The following is an 8,947-nucleotide window of genomic DNA, read 5'->3' on the forward strand; positions in this document are numbered from 1 at the left end:
GGACCTATTCGCCTGTCTGTCGGTCCCGCCTATTTGCCCATCTGAAGAGCTAACTCAATAACAATTACGAATTGGACGTCCGCCGCGACCGTGAATCGAGGTGAAAACTGAGAAGTGGCTCGCGCGCTGCATTTAAGAATTGAGCCGGTGCCAAGATACGCACACGTGGCCTATTTTCGTCGGGGAAACGTGGAATTCCGACGGATATAGGTAAGCGATCGCGCGGGCGATCTTACCCTCGCCGTAGGACGATGTTAATAAAATATATATATACGCACGCGATTCTACGCACTGATACTACGTGCCGCGAAGCACACTTGGAACACGCCCGCGGGCAACTGCGCGGAGAATCGCGGGTGTTTTAAGAGCGCGGAATACGGTGGGTGCCCCGGGCGACGTCCGTCGGCAATATTGCCGGGGTAACCCGAAAGTTTCGAGCACCGTGACCCAAACCCGACCCGCGTTACAGCCGACCCGACCCCGAGCTCGAAGCCGAGATATCCGCAGATTCCAAGTACTTGAGAGACCTTAATCGGCTGTTCGAATGCTTCGCGGTCAATTCCTCGCTCCTACCCCTTTCGCCCGCGCATTAAAGTCGTCCAGATATGCGCGTGGTTTTAAGCTTTGATTAAAAAATTATACGTGGGTTAGCGTAGAGATACCGCAATCAGAGACTGGCCGTGAGAGTTTGTCAAATTCCTCACGATTCTACGACCGTAGAAGAGCGAGATACTATTTTTCTTGCTTACGAGAACCAGTAAGGATTCGGAGTTTTAGAACAGGTGACTTAAAGCTAAATCCTGGATTGGCTCTCGTAGGCAATCCAGCAGGAAAGATAGTATCGTGTGCCGTTGACTGAACTCTTATGGTCTCTGATTGCAGGGTCTCTAGATTAGTGGGAAGATACCTCTGCCAGGTGCAATCTTACCTGGACAAGGACTCGCCCTCGTTTAAACGCTTATTCTCAACCGCCGTCTCGGTACCGAGAGAGTTAAACGTGCATGAATGGATCTTGCAATGTTTGTCATAAAACTCGATGCGCCGCACGTTGGACGCATTAATCTTGGTTATTTCGCGATTGCCGTACAATACGCACGGCCCATTTGCCGCTTGAGTCATCCGTAATTGACGAGCGCGACATTACGACGAAGTACGTCAACGCGAAAATGATTTTGATAGACTTTATCCTGAACGGCAGGACGCAAGAGAGGAGAGTGATCAGGCGTGATTGCGGCTAACGAGGTCCGTGCGCGAATGGCAAACAGGCGAGCGGGCAAGTACGTAACAAGAGGTCCTTTTCAGTATCAGCAATGTCAATGTCGTTCGCGGCATCGGGGAAGGCACAAGAGCCCACCCTTATCGCCGCGCAATATCTCGTTCGTTATCGCATTACACTCGCTCCGCTAACACGTATCGTTAGCGAATTAGCGTTTTGTCAGCGGACGCGGTAACGAGCGGATTCCGCCAATTTCACCGGCAATTCATTAATATCTAATAGCGAGTTCGGTTGCTCGCACTAGTGCGCACTAAGGCTTGTTTACAGGCGATTCTTATACACTTAAAGAATCGTCTTAAATATCTCTCGAAACATTTCGTAGCCAGTGAAATGATCTGTATAGCATCCACGCGGATAACTTTTCGGCTGAATACTCTTTGAACTTGTGTATTTAATTTGGTTGACCGTATCTGGCAATTTTTATGTTTAGAACTCGCTACGTTTCGACCATGGGTTTTGGTCCTTTTCAAGCGATCTGACTACACGAAGTAAGAGATTTACGAATTATTACATGAATAAAGTATATAACCAAGTCCGAGATATTGCGTCAACAGTTAAACAAATTACAATTGTTTGAGACATTACCTGAGAAAGTCAGGTACATGGATTCGCGTGTATTTTGGCGATGTAGAAAAGATTGTCTCTACAATCACAAACTGAAAATGAGAGTGTTAATGGAAAGAGGAAGGTAAAGTATAGAAGATTAAGTATAAAAATTGACTGTAAACTGGCCTTAGTGCGGCCCTCGGTGCGCGCTAGTGCAGGCAATCGAATTCGCCGTGAGATACGCGAGACCGAGCTATCAGTTCGAAATTACGCGCGTTGGAAAAGAATAATTCCGAGGCAGAGTCGTATTCCTCGCAGAGATTCGGGCGAAAGAGAGGGGAGGGAGAAAACACCATCTGTGGCGGTACTGAAACGAGGCTTTTCCGAAAATCGTTTCCGAGGTTTGCCGCGCGAGTACATTAGGAGTATCGATCTCGTCTGCGGATCTAATAGACTATCCTCATACCGGGGCTACATGAATAGACCACGCGGACACCATAACTCATAATTTAGCTACCGCTGCTGACAAATGGCGACAAAGAAGAAGAGCGTGCAGGTAGGTTCCCGGAGAGGAGGGGGGGGGGGAGGAGGGCGAGCGATTTACGACACGTACTGTCTCCTCCCGAGTTAGTTTGCCGTCTGCATTTCTATTCTCTGTCGTCATTATCGCGGAGCGGCCGCCCTAAATGAATACACGGATTTCATCCGCGACAGATTAGCTTATCGCGCGAAATCACGGATCGTCAGCGCGATCAGTCATCGATTGGTAAAAGCCAATTTGATTGGGGGGGTAAATAAAGCGCTCGAAAATGCATCCGCGCCGTAGTTTAATGGCATCGTATATTCGACACGTCCCCGCAATTTATCAATCTTGATGCAACCTTAATGGCGAAATGTACATACGTCATGCTTATCGTTACGCGAAATCGGACGGAAAAAGCGGAATTAGCATAGAGCGCGCGATAAAAATCCAAGTATTTATAGCCTGTCCCAGAATTATGCACGTATCGGTTATCTCCGAATGTCTTTTTCCGCTCTCCCTCTCTTTCTTCATTTCTCGATTTATTGTAGCTTTGACACGCAGCGAATCTAAGGAATCGACCATCATCGAAACAGTCGTTATTTTGTTTCGTGCTTAAATAAATATGCGAAAATAAAAAAGACAAACAAGAAACATTGGTCCACTGTCAGATTTTACACGAGAAGATGCCGACTTTTTTGGTCCTCGCGATCTCCGACAGCGTCGGGCGATTGACCCATCAATCCGCTCGTTCGTATTTCGTTACGTTCGTATCTGCGAATCCGTCTTTCCGTTCTGCCAATTGCCCATATTTATCTGTCCGTCCTGTCCGTTTCGGCGTTGCCGTCGATCCGCCCATCGGGTCCATCGGTCCATCTATCAACCTCTGCCCGTCCATCCCGTGTCACCCAGCGAACTGCATGCATGCATGCATGCATGCATGCATGCGTGCGTGCGTGCATACTTATCCAATCTATTCGGCGATCTATCCCACTTCCCTCCGCGAGCCTTTTCGCGCGTTCACTCTTTCTCTCCTCTCTCTCTCTCTCTCTCTCTCTTCCGCTCCCTTCCTCTCGCTTTATCTATCAATTTATCTAGCTACCCTTTCGCAGTCGTTCGCCTTCTTCCGCTTCGCGCTCCCACTTGGGTCTTACACGCCGCCTCGATCGACCTAAAGAACGACCTATCGCGCGCCCGTTCAACTCGTTCTCCACTCCCGAGAGTCCCGCGAGAGTCCCGGGGATTCCCCGAGACGCGATTCTCTCGCGCGGACGTCGCGCGGCCGCGCCGGGGACGGGATCCGGAAGAGGGTTCGCGCGCGCTCGCGGCCAACGGCACGCCGTTGCCGTCGTCGAGAGGTCGGGGGACAGGACGGAGGCCACCGCTGGACCCTTACCTGGAGAGGCTGACAGTCCTAGACGCTGGACACCCCGCTGCTGCGCTCGATTACTGGCATAGCGCCGCTCTTCTCCGGCACGACACTCTAACAGGCCGCCGAACTCTCTCCCTCTCTCTCTATCTAACTGTCTCTCCTCCTCCTCCTCTCTCTCTCTCTCTCTCTCGCTCGCTCTCTATCTCTCTCTTGCTCGACTCGTAAAGTGTCCTACCTCGCGAGGTTCGTCTCCTGGACTGCCACCGTGGAGAAAGCTACATGCACCCATACCTACTACCTGGTTGCTGGCGCTATTGATCCCGGACCCCCAGACACCCACCGACCCACGCAGACGCCTCGCGTTGCTGCGTCGCTAGCAACGTGACGTCATTCACCGCCCCTCGACGCCCAGCCCGCCGCCAGATTTTCTATACATCTTTCGCCTCTCTCTCGCAAGCCTTTCCTGCGCTGCTGCCGCCACCGCAGCTGCGGCCGCTACCACCACCGCTACCGACGACGACGACGACGGCGACGTCGGCGCCACCGGCTCCTCTCGGTCGCAGCATCCCCGTGTACCACAACACCGCGTCACCGGGACCATTCTCTCGCCGAGAACGTCCGATTTCAACGAGCTACATTTATAGCGCCATTGATAAATAAAATATATTTAGCGCCGCTCCTCTGGCGGGTTTATTAATGAAAGTTAACGCGAATAAAAATACGCCGTTCTTCGTCATTATTGCGACCGCGGGATTAATCGTTTTACGAGAGGCTCGGGCGCGGCATCCCCGCCGACGTTTGCTCCCCGTCCGAACGTCACGGGACTCTGCCCAATATTTATTCCAGACACTCGGAGAACGCCCACTCTCTTTCTTTTTTAAACACCGTCATTACGATCGCCGTTGAACCGATTAGACCTGAAACTCGGCCGTACGTACGTACACACGGGGCGTTCGCGCTCTCAGCCCCCGGTTCTTAGCCCTCGAGCCAACCGGAGGTGTGAAGATCCGTAATGAGAGGCCGAACGTGAATTCACGCCTGTAATGAATACGAACGTGCGCGGTGAGGTCCTCGAGGCTGCTCCTCTTTTTCCGCGCATTATTTTAATTTAGCGTAATGACGGTGACGCTTCCTTTAAATGTCCCTTTAATTACATTTAAAAAAAAAACACGCCAACGTGTAACGACGATAAGAACAGCGATAACAGCGACGGTGGTAAAGTGATGAAAGATTCCGCGAAGAAAATTTCGCAATATGAAAATAATTATGCGAACAAGAGAGGTCTCTCTTTCCGACGATTCTTTCATCTTTCTGTTAATGCGCCCGATGTATGTCCCCCCGTATGAGCGCGTGTGCGCGCGCGTTTCGTGCAAGGAACGGGATTACGGTAAAAATACATGAGGTGTCCCAGATTTCTGCCACGCGATTCTTGATCGGGTTTCGGGCTCCCGAACGAGTAGACACGCGTTCTTAACGAAAATTTATATCGTTGCACCTAGATTATCCTTCCCTCGGCGGAAACTTGCATCGTGGCATCTACATTATCAAAGTGTCAGAAGTCATTTTATTCTACGTCGCGTGCTAACTGCGAATTGCGGGCTCGGGCCGCTGCCCGAGATTAAACGTCCAACGCGCGCATTTCTCTTAAATACACGCGATAACCTTTCGGAATTACGCAGGCACGTCAACATTTATCCGGCGCGATATTTTTATTATATTTATAAAACGATATCGCATTAAGACGCGTCATATCGCGGACGTAACGTCCGATGGAAATTTTCGATACTCGCGCCATTGTCTAGGTACGATCTAGGTACGAGAAGTCGGTCAGTTATTGTCCTGCGCATCGATACAAAGAAAAAAAAGGGAGAGAAAGCTCCGGCGGAATGCAACGATTAACCCTTTTGTTACGGAAAGCCGCTGTAATGGCTTTCATCGTACGTTCATTAAAAGAGCAGTACAGTTGCTCGTAAAAAATGTCCGTCACGCTCCCGAGATAATAAAAAGTTAGTAAGTGACCAGTTATCATCAAATCACGACGCAGTCGCCCGATCTAAGACAATACACACGAATGATGACCGCTACCGCAGAAATGATTTCTGTTAATGAGACAAAAAATATTCTTGACGCACTTATATTCCTCACAACTATCATTTGCTATAAAAATAAGACGCTATCAAAATAAAATCAATAATTCTTATTCTCATCTATCGAATTAAAAAGATTGACTTACTACACTGAGCCAAGAGTAACTTATATAAATGTAAGTTTATATACTCTTGCGTTTAGAATAAACTTTCCCTCCATCTTACAACGCACGAAGATACATACTATCATTTTCTTCTAGATTTTAGAATTTTTCATTTAAGATTGAAACATATATTCCTTTCTCTATAATAAATATGATCGGCGCTGTATCGATCCTATTTTATGATACACTGAAGTGCAACGGCATTGGATCCGGAAATTTTTTTCTGCGGGTGCGAACGTTACTTATTATATAACGAAGTCTGGACTGAGAAAAAAAGTGTCGAATCGGAAAATGATCTCCCGATTCAACTGTATGCGGCGGTCACGGGCTGTCGAACAAGTACTTGTTACCACAGAAAAAATATTTGTTAATTAAAAAAATGTATTTCAATAAATAACATACGTTCAATTTAAAGACGTACGTATTTCATCTTAAAAAGTACTGCCAACGAAACATTATCTAATCAACAACTTATTTTTCTCAGTGTGGCGCACGGGAAAGACGATTGAGAAGAACAAGTTTTCTTCGATGTATATAGTTACAGTATCGCGAAGATAGACAATACGCGTTCCTCCTCGATCGTGATAATCACGGATGTCCCCCACTATATACTGAATGAGGAGAACCTTGTTCCGCGGCCTTGCAGATCAGTCATCCGCGTGCAAGTGCAACCGTACCGAACTAGAGCGTCACAGAGCGCTCGTTACTCAGCCAGATAAATTCGCGATCGCTCTCGGTGCAGAGCTTGCCTTGCATGCTCGCGCTACGTTGCCTACGTCTGACCGAGTCACAATAATTCCGACTCGGTGGAACGACGGTTCGTAGAAACCGACACCTGGGCGGCGATGAGAGCTTCTGTCGCCTACGTCTGACGTTTCGCAATTAAACATCGTTGTATCTGTATTATAGAAAGTAAGGACGAGCGAAGCGATTCTCGTTCGGTGTACGAGGAGCGAGGTGGTTCGACCGGAAGTGCCACGTGTCGATCGTCGAGCCTACGGAAGTGAGATACGCGCGCCCGTGGAAGATTGTTCGATTACGTTCGATCGTAAGTGCACGTTTTGTCCCAATTGACGCGGTGTTACGCGAGCGCGTAATATAGCGCGAATATCGTCGCTTTCAACTCTGTCATTGTGCTCGAGTACGACTGTGCGGACAAGTGTGGTTTGATTCTAACATACGGAATCTGCGTCTCATATTTTTTTCTCTCTATCGCTAGATTCGCATACGTCCGACAATCCTGTAATCTCGCCAAGTGTCTGTTGTTAAAAACAATTTCCAAATATCCGATTACTTGGAACGGCAATGATAAGATAAGACGCGAGATTAGTTTTTGCGTGACTGGGCAATATTTTCTATATATCACCCGGTATATCGCTGTTGCAAACAAATTTATTAACTAGCGTACGTCAATATTATTCCATTGCGTTTTACAAAAATCGCACCCTCGCGCGTTACCGAGTTCTACGTGGAAGCGATACGAGAGAATCGCACAATGGAGAAATCGCGGCGAGGATCAAATTAACCGGCCTTTCGAAAATTCAGATACTAAATTTCCGCATATTATTTGTCGACAAAGTATGAATGCTGACTGCTTCGGCTCACCCCGACTCATTAAAGCGTCGAGCCTTCGAACGGCTGCGTCATTTTCATTCGGCACGAAAAAGGGAAAAGAAAATAGGAGGAAAGGGGAGAAAAAAGGGAGAAGACCGCGGTGGGTAAAAGTTACACGGCGAAATTTGCTTCATCAGGCGTTTCCTGCATTCGGAACTTGTAATAACAAACCTGTCGTGCCACGGGGCGGCCACGGAAGGGTAGGAGGGAGTGAAATATGACCTATTTTCGTTACTCTCCGGATTGAAAGTATTTCCGACATCTGAGGGTTAAGCTAAGACGGGAAAATGTCGGACGAGGGAAACGAGCGCGGGGAGAGGATGAAAAACGGGGCGTTCAGGTCGTCGTCGTCGTCGTCGTCGTCGTCGTCAGCGGCATCGGGGCTTGTTCCGTGCTATAACGTGGGCTGACGTGTGTCGATATAGAGGCGTTCGCGTGTTTCGGTCCAGCGGCCGAGGTCTCCCCGGGACCATAACTCGATATCTCCCAGAAAATCCCTCTATCGCGTGCTTTACAACTTATATAACGCCCGAATTGAATGTTAGTCCAAGACGGACGACCGTCTTGTAAATAATAATATCACGCGGTTGCACCTTTGTGTTTTTAACTCCCTGCCTGCGAGCGCACAGTGCGTGTAATTAGAATTGCAGATTGTATGATAATAAATTTCGATTACGTAGACCTCTCCTGGTTCACAACAGTGTTGAGAGCAGAGATAGATGAGTAAATTCGAACGGTGCAAAGTAATTTTTATTACATTGCGTACACTTTTAATTTAATTAAATGTACACAATTTAATTAAACTAGACTTCATTAAGTTCCAAGAATTCGTTCGATTTTACCGAGCCATTTTTTTCCGTTTTAGGAATTTTAGATTAACTGCGCCCACGATAGCAACTTTAAGGTCACTGTGAGAATTGGCACTTCATTTCCAGAAATCGCAAGTTTTATTAATAGTTTCGTTTACACCCGCAATTGTTTCGCAGTTCCTGATAGGTTTGAGAAATAGTTGAGTTAATTAGAGGAGAAAAAAAGATGACCTTTAAAAATATAAGGTACTAACTTTCCGCACTTTAAGTTGCGGTAAAAGTCAAATACGTAGTATAATTATATAGTATAGTGTTAGAAGAGTTCTATAACTTCTGACATTTAACAATATAATTCCGTTCGTTAGTTATTTTCAAATAGTTTTTAATGTGGCGACTCATTTTTAAAAGCTATGCGGTACAGAGAGTTTCGATCGAATAAATTTAGCGCAAATTCTATCCGCTTTGTATTATTATACGTTCTAATTTTATGCTCCTGTCAGTTTCATATTAACCTAGCAGCGCTACGATTTTTTTTAATGGCACGGGGTGAGAGATCTCA

General features: G+C 47.3%; 1 protein-coding gene across 1 annotated transcript in view; it reads left to right on the plus strand.

The window, feature by feature from the left end:
* The first annotated feature begins 6,589 nt into the window (after positions 1-6,589).
* Positions 6,590-8,947, plus strand: part of LOC105562684 (cytochrome P450 CYP12A2-like) — a 15,446-nt gene continuing 13,088 nt past the window's right edge. Inside the window, exons 1-2 of the mRNA XM_012013704.1 lie at positions 6,590-6,782; positions 6,875-7,013. The gene's annotated coding sequence lies outside the window, so the exon portion shown is untranslated. The remainder of the gene's footprint in view (positions 6,783-6,874; positions 7,014-8,947) is intronic.

The sequence above is a fragment of the Vollenhovia emeryi genome, unplaced genomic scaffold (genome assembly GCF_000949405.1).
Source record: "Vollenhovia emeryi isolate VEMERY1.0 unplaced genomic scaffold, V.emery_V1.0 DF939185.1, whole genome shotgun sequence".
NCBI lineage: Eukaryota > Metazoa > Arthropoda > Insecta > Hymenoptera > Formicidae > Vollenhovia > Vollenhovia emeryi.